This window comes from Eptesicus fuscus, chromosome 15, assembly GCF_027574615.1.
Source record: "Eptesicus fuscus isolate TK198812 chromosome 15, DD_ASM_mEF_20220401, whole genome shotgun sequence".
NCBI classification, from domain to species: Eukaryota; Metazoa; Chordata; class Mammalia; order Chiroptera; family Vespertilionidae; genus Eptesicus; species Eptesicus fuscus.
Window position 1 is genome coordinate 12203453 of NC_072487.1, and position 13276 is coordinate 12216728.

The 13276-nt window shown below is 40.6% G+C and overlaps 1 long non-coding RNA gene across 2 annotated transcripts; it reads right to left on the bottom strand.

The window, feature by feature from the left end:
- Positions 1 to 8303: 8303 nt before the first annotated feature.
- LOC129151631 (uncharacterized) lies at positions 8304 to 13230 on the bottom strand. 2 transcript variants are annotated; one of them, XR_008558276.1, is made up of 4 exons: positions 13090 to 13230; positions 12055 to 12200; positions 8471 to 8567; positions 8304 to 8363 (listed from the first exon to the last, which is right to left on the bottom strand). It is a non-coding gene; the product is annotated as an uncharacterized LOC129151631 (long non-coding RNA). The 2 variants fall into 2 exon arrangements; XR_008558275.1 differs by lacking the exon at positions 8304 to 8363 and having other exon boundaries at positions 8427 to 8567.
- Positions 13231 to 13276: the final 46 nt, after the last annotated feature.

Sequence of the window (13276 nt, forward strand, 5' to 3'; positions counted from 1 at the left end):
TGTTTCTCTGAATTAACCAAATCAATCTACTGGCTTGGAAATTAATGTGGTCACAGCTATTCACAATCAATCCATAGTTATGGATTTCTACTAGGTGAATTTCTGGAAAAAAAGATGAAGTTGGATTCCTCACTTCACACTATTCACCAGGATGAACTCCAAATGAATCAAAGATCCATCTGAATTATAAGAGGACTATAAAAGAAATATGGAAAACTTTTTATAACCTTGGAGTAGGAATGACCTTTCCAACTATGGCTCATAATTCAGATGCCAAGAAAAGATCAACCAATTCAACTACATACAAAAAAAAAAAGGCAAAATAAAGAGACAAAATACTGGGAAATTATTCTATAAAGGGCTAATCCCCATAATATTAGTATGTTTCTAGAAATTGGAAAAAAGAGAAAAAAAAGACCAACAATCCAATAGAAAAATGAGCAAAATATAAGATTGGGGGGGAGGGGAAGAAAATGCAATTGATCCTTAAACATATGAAAAGATTTCAATTGTAGTCATGATAAAAGCAATGCAAAAAGAATACCAAACTAAGTTAGAATTTCTCACCGATCAAATTTGCAAACATCCAAAAGTTTAATTAAACATTTGGTTGGCAAATTTGTGGGGAAATCTGGACTCTTTGTGCCCTCCCAGGGAAATGAAAATGATACATCTATGAAGGAAATTTGAAAATATGTGTAAAAATTATAAATGCATTTATCCTGGCAATCCTACTTCTGAGGATTTATCTTAAGGATATACTTGCAAACCTATAATATAACTAGAGGCCCGGTGCATGAATTCATGTATGGGTGGGGTCCCTTGGCCTGGCTGGCAATCAGGGGCTGATTGGGGCAGGCCAGCAGGGGGAGGGGGGCGGGACCACAGGGGGTTGGCTGTGGGAGTGCACTGACCACCAAGGGGCAGCTCCTGCATTGAGCGTCTGCCCCCTGGTTGTCAGTGCATATCATAGCTACGGCCGGTTGTCTGGTCGTCTGGTCTTAGTGGTCACTTAGGCTTTTATATATGTAGATGTATGTATCAGAATCTTCATTACAGAACTGTTTGCAACAGCAACAACCTGGAAGCAACTCACATGTCCGTTTAAAGAGGTCTGTCTGGTTCTGTAACTATGGTTAACCACAGAATGGAATACCCTGCAGCCCCTTAAAAAGTTGAAGATGCCTTCTTGGTATTGACATACAAAGAACATACAGATAGTTGAGTAAAAAAATATATAAAACTGGCTGTAGAGTATGAGACTTTTTATCTAAGACAGGAAGGTGATATAAGTACATATTTATATTTGCTAGCATTTCTATAAAGAGGTACTAGAGAAAAACAAAAACTGAATAGAAGAAAGTGGTTTCCTGCAAAGGGTAAGAGATATAGAGTGAATGAGGACTGGGGGAGCTAGACTTCCCAGTGTATTCATTTTAATATCATTTTGATTTTTTAACATGTGAATGTGTAACCTGTTCATAAAATTAAACTTAATATGTATGCATTAATTGCCTGCTATGTAGAAAATCCTGTGTTCGGTACTACAGTACTAACACTTTTAAACCAGCTACAATGAATATTTTCAGCATCTATATGCTAGACATGTTATTTTTCATTGGCTGGTGGAGGTCGGGGAGGAAGGGAACTCACGGTTTATAAGTTGTATTAAAGTAAAGTTTCCACCTTTGACTTGTACCTCCCTCCCTCAGGGCATAGCAGGTATATGATCTTAGGAAAGACTGAACACATGAATAAAAAGATAAATTTCAATAGTGCAGAACAGTACTAAATAAGTACTGAAGAAAAAGTGCTCTAGCTAAGAAGAGGAAAAAGTTCCATTGAACTAATACAGAAAAGCCTCAGAGGAAGTAAAATGTAAAATGGGTCTTAGGTATAATATAAAATTTTTTTCACAAAAGGTTCTTCTACAGAACTTTTTCTGTAGAAAAATACTTTTTTAGAACTACTCTGATTTCATTGATTTTCTAGAGAGTTGAGGTGAAATCTAAGAAGGAAATGCCCCATCATTTCTATATTATTTCTATTCATTTCTATTCAATTATCAAAAAGTGAATAACCTTGCAAAATTAGTTTTTTCTGGTCATCTTAGTACTTCATTAAAACAAAAATAGTACATGGAAGTAACAGTTGGGTTGAAACTCATAATTTTAAGCCGTATCATTTCTTTATTTTATTCCTAATTTAAAACTGTAATCATCTCAGGAACTTATTTCTTTGACAGCTTTTGCAAACAACTTCTCTGCGTGGCTTGGCCAGAATCAGAAGCGTAAGTTTCTATTCTTGGTCTACACTTACAAAGAGGCTTCATTTCATAAATGGTCTTAAGGCCCAGTGATGAAGAGGGAGCACACCCCTGAAGAAATCATTTGTCACAACTCTCGGGATTGGAACCGCTCCTCTAACACCTGAATGGCCTCTTGCACAGCCGGCCCTTCCTTGACCCTTTACCCCCAGAAACTATTGCCACTGTCATCTTGAAGCAGCTATACCTGCCAAGAAGTTCTTAATGCTGACCTGGAAAATCTCATACCTTCAACCCAGTGGTTCTACTGCTAGCCTCGGAGCCCGCAGACAAGACAAAGTCAGCCCACCAGAGTGAAAGTAGTCACTCCAGAAGAATCATTCTGCCTTTCAGTAGCTTGGAGTTAGGATGTGGGGGTGGGGAGGAGAAGGGGAGTGAATTAATGTTTTCTTCTTGTTGTTGTTAGTTTGGTTTTAAACACACCTTTATAACATTTACATTTAAAATAGTTAGGTACCAATATTTAGATTAATTGCAAAATATGATATTACAACAAATAGTACATGTACTATTTAATCATCTAATTGTCCATATTCACATGAAAAATAACATTTTCAACAGCATCTGAAACATGTAAAATAATTAGCAGAATAATAATTGTCTGCTGAGGATGCACTAGACTAGAGTATTTCAATAGCCCCCTTTATTGCAGAACCAAGGTGTTCAGAGAAATAACATTTAGTGCTGTAGTGATAAAGAGACAAGCCAATTCTCTTCCACCAAAGTTATGGCTGCACAGAAATAAGGTGTTTGAACACTTTCCCTGGAGAAAAAGAAAACTGTTTTGAATAAAGTGCTGCCACCTAAGTTAGTAATACCTCAAGCAAATTTCATGGCTATGTAAGGAAAGAATTAGCCTACTCATTTGGGAGTTTAGTGGGTTTTGGAACGCAGAAAGTGACAATGAGGTTGGGAATGGATTGGCTTTGGGGCTTGTTCTGCTTTATAAATAATAATGAACCTTTCCCAACATGAAGTAATGTGAAATAAAATTTAAAAAATCTGTCCCTAGAATATAAAATTACCTCTTAACCCAACTTGCATTTCTCCACTCCGAACACATTTTCTGAGAGTTCTACTTAGAGAACGAAAGCTGCTGTATGATAATTAATTTCAACAAGCACTTGGCCGACTGAGCTGGACAGTATACAAGCTTCTCTGGACAAGTGAGACTTTGAACTGCACTTTTTACTTCACAATGACATTACTTAGGCATTTAAGAGCATCCGAACTGCAACTTCACTTGCTTTTATTCTTCATTTGGATTTTTTTTCTTTTATTTCTTCTTGAATACACAAGCAGTGTGTAACAACTGTTAAGAAATGCGGGAGATAATTGGATTTTGGTGTACCAAAACTAGAAAGGTATTAGGTATTTGCTATTCATCAAAGGAACCAAATGTTTTCTTTTCCTTTTCCCCGGTGTTCAGAAAAGAAATGTGCACATCTTCTGATGTATAATGTGCAGTTCATTAGTAGAAAAAGGGCTATAGAGTTAGATCCTTATGTCATTTCCCATGAAGTATTCTCATTCTTTTCTCAAAGTACTATTTGGTAAAAGCAAGTGATAGTCTTGAGATGCGATCAGCAATGTTGAGCACCATTTCTCTTTTATATCCCTGCACATGGAACATGGGCAAGCAAATAACAAGCCATTTCTGAGCAGAAAGATAAATTCTGAAAGAACTCATACTTTGATTTTATAGTAATAACTTACCTTTCATCTATGCACTTAGTTCAGCGATTTTCAACTGGTGAGCTGCAAGAATTTTTTTTTTTAAATACATTTCTTTATTGATTTCCGAGAGGAAGGGAGGAGAGAGAGATAGAAACATCAATGATGAGAGAGAATCACCGATCAGCTGTCTCCCGCATGCCCGCCCCCCACACTGGGGATCAAGCCTGCAACACAGGCATGTGCCCCCGACCAGAATCAAACCTGGGACCCTTCAGTCCGCAGGCTGACGCTCTATCCACTGAACCAAGCCAGCTAGGGCTGCAAGAATTTTTAAAACATGCAATACCTGACTATTTAGTTAGGGGCACTGACCTCTTTTCCCTTACACTGTCAAATAAAAAAATGACAACAGCCAACACAACCAGCCATCTGGTGTGAATGAACCAAAATTGTACCAATTTTTTTAGTCAGATCAGCAAAAAATATAGTCTGTGTGTGCTACAGAATTTTAGTAGTTAGTTTATGTGTGCCATGAGATGAAAACAGTTGAAAAACTGCTGATCTAGTTTATTGTTCTATGCTAAATTATTTATGCATGTTTCTGTTTATAATTTATATGAAAAATTATAAAATCTTAATTATGGCATAAGACATTCTGTAATTTCCCAAGCAAGCTACTAAAAAGATGAATAGCACTCTATGTATTTTAAGATGAAAAACAATGACATGACAATTCATTCCTTTTTACATTTCTGAAAACAGTTTACTGTCTGTGACTCAGTTGCTTGCTCTCACAGAGTTCTAATTAACTTTCATGATAAAAACTTGTCAAATTCCATTACTTCTATAAAGGCGGTACTATCTTATCTTTCATAATCAAATTTTAAACCCATGATTAATGCCATGGGTACAACAACAGGTTAAAAATAATGTGTCTGCATTTCTTATCCTTTTATCTTGGCAGTATATGAAATGCTTTCTTTTATCTATCTAGAAATTGTGATGCTTAAGTGGCCTGTTGTATGTGTCACCTAAAAATACAATGACATTCAAATTAAACTTCTCCTTATTATGTCACTGGAGATCATGTGCCATATTTGTAGCTTAGTAAAATTCTGTAGACAAATCTATGCCCTGATTAAATAAATTTTGTTATTTTTGTTTTTGATGGGAACTCGGGTTAAACTGCATTCAACATTTATTGAGATCTAACATAAGCAAGGCACTATGCTTAGAGGCCATAGGCAGACAAGGGTGACTCAGACAAGGTCCCTATCCTCAGGAAGTAGTCTAGTGAGCACATAAGACATACTAGCCTTATGTTGATAAAGCAGAAAGAGCTCTTACCTGTTCACTAGTGCAAAAAGGTGTTGGTTACAGAGCTGGCCCAAACTAAAGGTGCAACCTTGAGCAAGTCTCTTTGCCCTCTTAGTATCTTCATTTGCAAATGAAGAATAGACTTATTCAACAAACACAAATTGAGCATCTACCATCATAGGAGCCAACCTTAATGAGCAATTACCATGTGGCAGTTATCAGGGTAAACATTTCACATTGATTGTCTCCTTTAATCCTTAAAGCAACCCCATTTTCAAGAGGAGAAAATTGAGGCTCAGAGATGTTAAGTAACTTCCCCAAGATTACAGTGTTGAGCGGGATTCAAGCCTAAATTGATTCAAGCCCAGAAGCTGATGCTTTTAAATCCTACAATGTGTTGCTGCAATCACCTCTAATAGCTTCTAACTTCAATATTATATGACCATTGTTTGCCCCCAAAATGTAAAATATAAATACAAAGAGTTTGGGTTTTACATTAATAATGGAGATTAAGGGTGCATAATAGAATAATACATTACTTCCACCTGGGGAAATCTAGGAAGACTTCCTGAATGAGGCAACACATGGCTGAAAATTACAAAGGAAGAGTAAGAGTATTCTAGGCTGAGAGAACTAAGTGAGTGGTTACAGAGCAGTAAACACTCATGGATCTGCAAGGAACACGGGGAAAGGGCAGTAAGAATGAAGCCTTGAAAAGTCAGCCACAATCAGATTGTGGGGAGCCTTTAGAGTCATGCTGAGGACCCTAGACACCACAGGAAATGGGAAGCGACTGAGAGTTGAAGAATTTTAGAGTGAAATGATTAGTTTTTTTGTGTGTTTGGGGATTATTTCTTTGATTTGTTGGGGTTTTTTATTGTTGTTGTTTTTAATTACTTACAAATAACAATAACAGTTGTCAAGGTTGCCAAATACAAGATGAAAATACAAAACTAGTATGACTACATTAATGACAAATAAATTAAAATGTCATTTTTAGATGACCCAATTTTCAATAGCAACACAATTAAAATATAACTTGGGGAAATATCACAAAAGATGTGAATTGTCTCTTCTGAGAAAATTATAAAACCTACTTAACAAATAAAAGAGAATTCGTAAATAGAAAGATATACCATGTTCAAAAATGGAAAAACAATAAATTGATCTATAAATTAAATGCAACACCAACGAAAATGTCACAAAGGTTATTTGTGGAATTTTACAGCCCAGTCAATCCTTAATGTTTACATGAAGGGAAAATGGGCCAAGTTTGTCAAGTTAATTTTGAAGAAGAAAAAGGGTTGATATCAAAAACCTCCCCCAGATGTCAAAACATTTTAAAACAAAGTGACCTGAGAATGGCCCAGAGACATTAGTGTGGTTTTATATTTCTTTGTTGGGTTAAAGAAATCGTGTGGAGAAGGGAGATCGGAAAGATGACACCGATGACAAAGGAAGATGAGCTCCTCCACAGCGCCTCAGGTACTTTGAATCAGAGTGACCCTGATCCTTAACAGAGGACCCAAACTCTTAAGTAAAGACAAAAACTGTTTTCAAAAGAAGCACTTGCATCACAGGAGCCTAGCCTAAGGATAATAATTCTTAGTCATTGGGAGTAAATTTCAATCAGCCACCTGGCATTGCTAATCATCTGATATGTGCTAATCACAAAGGAGTCAGAAGATATTAAAAGATTAAATAGAGGGCCAGAGAACATGGGATACCAGGACACAGGCTTTATTGGAGATCACCCTGCCGGCTGCCTTCCAGAGGGGAAAAGGAAAGAGCGAGAGGGCGAGAGAGAGAGAGAGAGAGAGAGAGAGAGAGAGAGAGAGAGAGAGAGAGTGAGCGCATGTGTGCCAGGGTGAGAGTGCCTTTTTAGGGGAGGAAAAGAGGGGACGGGGCTTAGGGCACTCAGCACACGCACATGCTGATTGGTGGTTTCATGTAAGGTACATGGTTAGGGGCCTAGGGATTTAGGAATTGGGGGCTTAGGGTATATGGCAGGTGCTGATTGGTGGTTCAATGTACAGTCCATATAAGGTGTTCAGGAATGTCCAGCTGCAGGTGGAGTTTACGTCATACTCCATTCATCAGTTGGGGGAAGGGAGGATCTATCAGATATAATTGTAAGTACACTGTTCTGGATCTCAAATAGCCTTTGACAAAATTGAGAGGCAGAAGTCACACATGAAAGAACTAAAGAACTACCTACAAAGCGGCATACGAGTAAGTAGAATAAAGCAATATATATATAGTACTGAGAGTTGCAAGTATAGCAGTATCAAACCATAGGCAGATGTGCTCAGGGAAATATTCTGAGGTGGGTCTGGGTAGTCTATGGCTACAGAGGGAATCATCGTCATTGAGAGCACTGCCTGCATTTGTCCACCGGCTCATCTGCATTTGTCCACCATGACTCAGGCACCAAAACCATCAATGTGCACTGTTGACTGCACCTAAATTCCATCAAATTATGACCAACTTGTCAAAATACAAGTTCAAAAATCTGTCTTTCTCTGTAAGAAATTAACTAATGACCCTGTCTAAGATTTAAGAAAATGACAGGCTTGTCTTCCCACTTCTTGTTCTCTTTTTTGTTGTGTTTAATGATGCTGCAAAGAGCTAGAAATTTCTTCCCCCCGGGACTCTTTATTTTGGGCCTTAGACCACTCACAAGTGTTGCTTTTGAGTTGCAGAGCACCAACATGGGAGGAATAAAGGTTTAATGCCTGGTGGGGGTGTTGATTCCTTTCTTTGAGAAATTTATTGGCTTAATGTTTAGACAATCATGAGCCCCAGGAGGATCTGAAAAGAAAATACATTGTATCCTAATGATGTTCTCTTTCAGGGCTATTGCCTACCTTGTACATCTTTAGAAATATAGACTGTTAGCTTTCTAAACCATTTATATCACACTAGCTCACAGAACTAACTTTTATATCCAGGAACCAAGATTTCAACTGGAATTACCTTAGTTGGGTGCTGCTCATCCATATTCCAAAAGGTAATGTACCATATTGCAGGTATATTAATAAGTCTGCAATGATTAAGGCAACCACATAAAACCTCATTACTTAAAAGAAATTAAACTCACTGGTTTATACAGCAATATTCCTCATTCATGTCCAACATCAGATCACTCACATGCCAGTGCAGTTGAATATAATTTGCTGTAATCTTGGTAAATGGGAGGTAATCAACAAGTCCTCAGCTCCAGCTCTGAAGCGGCACATAATAATTTCTGAAATACATTAATAAAGAGAGATGGCTTCCCAACAATAACTGACACTTGTAATGTAGCAAGAAGGTTCCCTGAGTTCTGATATTATATTTATTGGAATTATAAGTAGGTACATAGTTTAAAAGGTTTATAAGTCATTGGTACTGCTTCTGTTATTCATGTGTAGTTACTAAAACTATTAGAGCCACCATTTCTTGAGTGTGCTATTGTAAAGTGTAGCTTGCTTGATCTCAGGTGAGTCCCACAGCAACCCTGTAAGAAATTACTCTGCTTGCATTTTGCAGCTGAGGAAACTGAGACATGGAGAAGTAATGCCCAAAATCTCATAGAAGACAATGCTTACACCAGCTCTGATTCCAGAGCCTAAGCTCTTAACCATCTGCTCTCCTAGTTGTGGAGCCTTTTTGTATGATTATTCACTAATTATATGTAGAAAGGTGGGTAGCCCCAAAATTTCTAAATAGGGCTTAGGGGTATCGTTCTGCTTAGAAATGGAGGACTAGGGCTCTTGCCTGAAGCTATATTTCAATAGCAAAATCTATGTTAACTTAGATGGTATAATTATTTTGGGTGGTTTATTTGGGGTGATTAACACTTTGGAGGGGAGAAGAGGCAAAGCCCTCTCAAGTCATCTTTTTTTTTTTTTTTTAATAAATCTTTATTGTTCGGATTACAATTGTTTCTCCTTCCCCCCCCCATATCTCCCCATCACCCGGTTCCCTCCCCCCCATTGTCCTTATCCATAGGTGTATGATTTTTGTCCAGTCTCTTCCCATACCCCCCACACAGATACCCCTTTCCCCCTGAGAATTATCAATCCACTCCCAATCTATGCCTCTAATTCTATTATGTTCACCAGTTTATTCTGTTCCTCAGATTTTTAATTCACTTGATTTTTAGAATCACTTGTTGATAGATGTTTGTTGTTCATAATTTTTATCTTTACTTTTTTCTTCTTTTTCCTCTTTTTAAAGAATATCTTTCAGCATTTCATATAATACTGGTTTGGTGGTGATGAACTCCTTTAGCTTTTTCTTATCTGTGAAGCTCTTTATCTGCCCTTCAATTCTGAATGATAACTTTGCTGGGTAGAGTAGTCTTGGTTGTAGGTTCTTGCTATTCATCACTTTGAATATTTCTTGCCATTCCCGTCTGGCCTGCATAGTTTCTGTTGAGAAATCAGCTGACAGTCGTATGGGTGCTCCCTTGTAGGTAATTAACTGTTTTTCTCTTGCTGCTTGTAAGATTCTCTCTTTGTCTTTTGCCCTTGGCATTTTAATTATGATGTGTCTTGGTGTGGTCCTCTTTGGATTCCTCTTGTTTGGAGTTCTGTGCACTTCCTGAACTTGTAAGTCTATTTCTTTCACCAGGTGGGGGAAGTTTTCTGTCATTATTTCTTCAAATAGGTTTTCAGTATCTTGCTCTCTCTCTTCTGGCACCCCAAAAATTCGGATATTGGTACGCTTAAAGCTATCCCGGAGGCTCCTTATGCTATCCTCACACTTTTGGATTCTTCTTTCTTTCCGCCTCTCTGGTTGGGTGTCTTTTTCTTCCTCATATTCCAGCTCTTTGGTTTGACTCTTCGGGTGCGGTGGTCTACTCTGTATATTCTTTATTTCAGACAGTGTATGCATAATTTCTGACTGGTCCTTTTCCATTTTTTTAGGTATTCTCATTTAGGTCCTTGAAGGTCTCTTCAAGTTCCTCAGCGGTTTTTAGAAGATTCTTGAGTAACCTTATAACTATGGTTCTGAACACTGTGTCGTCCATTAGTTTGCTTTCATCTATCTCTCCTACTTGTGACATACTCCGATGTCTCCACATTTTGGCTGCCTCCCTGTGTTGATGGAGTGGCTTTGTGTGGTCGGTGACCTATAGGGCCCAGTAGCTCAGCTTCCCCAATCACCCTAGGTGGTCGCTCTTGGTACTCCCCTTTGTGGGCTGAGTGGAAAGTCTTGGTGAAGTTAAAAGCCCTGATTGCTGTTGGTACACTGGGAGGAATTGACCTCTGGTCCAATTGGCTGTGAGGGCCTGCTGTCTATATAACGGAAGAATTGCTGTGCTGGAGACACAGTACGGCTTTGGTGCTCACGACAGAAAAGTCACTCTCACTCTCCGACCGGCCGAGAGTCCCTCCCGTAGGCGTCTGGGTCCCCTGCGTGTCCCCAGAAACTGGAGTTCAGAGTGGTTGGGATTTTTGGTATCACTGGCGGGAGTTGATCTCCAAGCCAGTTGGCTGTGAGGATCAGCAGTGTCTCCGCTGGGAGAGCTTCTGTGCTCAGCTTGGATGGGGCGGAGTCTCAGGGTGGTGCAGACAAGCTTTGGTTTCCCGTCTGCTCCGCCTCTGAGAGAAGGCAGCTTCCGAGCCTCTCCCGCTGCCTAACAGACCAGTTTCTCCCCAGCTGGGGCGTTGTTTTTCTCCCGAACGAGAAATCCAGTCACTGGGAGGGCTGTGATCAGCTTGAATGGGGCGGAGTCTCAGGGTGGCGCAGACAAACTTGGTTTCCGTTTCCGTCCGCGCTGCCCTAAAAGGGCCGGTTCCTCCATGCCCGAATTAATGGCTGCGCGCCTCTGAGAGAAGGCCGCTCTCAAGCCTCGTCCGCTGCCAAACAGCCCAGTTTCTCCCCGACCGCAGCTGGACCTCAGTGCAGTCGGGCGGCCCTGCTTTTCTCCCAAACGAGAAAGCTAGCCACGCAGCATCTGCTGCCCTCCCTCTCCGCGCGCGCGCTGCGAGCAAGCCTGCCGCGTTTTCAGCCGCCCGCCCTTTCCGCGCTCACGGATCTCCGCACCTCCACAGCTCCTGAGGCTCAGCGTCCCCCTCTCTGTTTTTCTCTAGTTGTAGGTTTTCCACTCTGTCAGCTTTCCAGTGGTTCTGGACGGTGTGTGCTCTGTTTTCCAGTTGTAGTTTCAAAATTGTTGTGGTAGGCAACAGTTAGGTGTTTACCTTATGCCGCCATCTTGGTTTCTCATCTCAAGTCATCTTTTGGTACTGTCAATATGGGTCATGTTACTACATACTTAATATCACTTTCTCTTTGGTTTCCTGGAGAAGGGATGTGTGCTAGGATTTATCCTCCTTTTACACATTTGAGTTTGCACGTACTATGGACAAACAATACTAAGTCATAATCACTTTTTCCCTCATGATTTTTTTGACCCAGTCCATTGAAAGACATACAAGGTACTGGTACACAATCCTATATAATAAGAGAGGAATATGCTAATTATCCATTACGCCTTGAGGTCTAACGACCAACCGAGTGATGACCAGATCATGGATCTGCAGGAGGGTGGGGCAGAGAACTACAAGTGGGCCTGAAAAGCTACAGGAGGGGGCAGGGCAGCAAGCTATGAGTGGGGAGGGGGGAGGGGGGCGGAGCTACAGGAGGGTGGGGCAGCGTGCAGAGAGCTACTGGTGCAGGGATTCCTGAGCAGGGCTACTAGTACCTAAATAATTGTTCATTTAGATGTAGGGGGAAATATTCACCTTCACAAAGCATTAGGCATACAAAGCCACTTTCTTTATAGATCTTCTTTCTCATGGTCATGCACAAAAGCTAGGCCTTGGTGTTTGGGCATTTCTCTCTTAGGAAGCATAGTTGTTCTGGGTTGATATTGCACCAAACCAGAAACCTGTGGAAGACACAAGGAAATTGTTTTGCCTTTAGGCAAAACGGTGAAATAGAAAAAACTATTAGAAAACTATTCGTCTGCTGGGACTTCATTGGAGCCCCAATCTTATTCTGAAGTGGGGGGTCAGCATAGCCCCCACTAGGTCCATCTGAGAAAGCCGTCATCAACTCAGTTCCAGCCGGTGTGGGCAGGACTCCGTGGCTCTGGAATTGCACAAAACCGGCCCGAATCAGCCAGCGCGGTGGCTTTGGGTAAACAATTAAATCTCTCTGAACCCCAGTTCTGCCCTCTGTAAGTCAGGGATGACACTCTATCCTAGATATGTCCGGAGGATTAAGCATAATTCTTCATGTAGACGGAGGAGCACAGCACCAGATACAGTAGGAACCAGATAAATGGCAGCTACTTGGTGTCCTGATATAAGCACTGGGCTGTGAGTAAGGGGTGTGTTTGTAGGTCTGAAGGAGTCGTTTGTATTTTTATTCCTCAGTGAATGATAAGGATGTGCTGAATGATTTTTAAAGATGAAAACTGTGGTGTGCCACTCATCTGCGGAGAAAAACCTGCAAACACAGTTGCAGACCAAAGGCTGATTTAACTCGAGGCTTACAGAAATATTGCAACACGTCACACAGAATGGTAAAGCACATTTTCAAAGGTTTAAAAAAAAAACTAGCAAAAATGACTTTTAAAGGTGTGAAAAGCATGCTTGAGAAAATGTTTACATGTAAAGCAGACAAAACTGTGGCGACTACGTCTTGTGGGAAAAGGAAATTACCTAACTGGACGTGGGGTGAAATTACAGTACTTATTGTGTCACAAGGTTAAAAATAAGGACATCCATTTATCAAATATTTGTTGAGCGCCCACACCCGCCCAGCTCACACACCAATTCGCAGCACCAGCTCCGCGGGGCTTCCCGGGGTCCCAGCGGCTTTGCCCGGCTAACACCTGAGGCCCCATTTCCACAGGCACCTCCCCCGGCTAAGGCACCGAGCAGGTCCGCCGCCCCCGTCCTCAGGCTCCTTAAGTTCCCGTCACCGCCAGGGAAAAGCGCCCAGAGGGAGCCTACGGAG